Here is a 218-nt window from a genome sequence, read left to right on the forward strand (position 1 = left end):
TTATAATCATGAATGCCTGACAACATTTACAAGTATTAGCATTATTCAAATACGATAACTAATGTAATCATGTTAACAATTTATAATCTGATTGGAACCTCTTTTATGTGTGGTTTCCAGTTGAATAATAAGAGTTTATATTGTACTCGTTTGATATATCATTAGTGGATCTTCTAACCTTGACATTTGTTGTTATCATTGTTTAATCCTTACATTAA

Source organism: Populus euphratica, unplaced genomic scaffold (genome assembly GCF_000495115.2).
Source record: "Populus euphratica unplaced genomic scaffold, PopEup_1.0 scaffold994.1, whole genome shotgun sequence".
NCBI lineage: Eukaryota > Viridiplantae > Streptophyta > Magnoliopsida > Malpighiales > Salicaceae > Populus > Populus euphratica.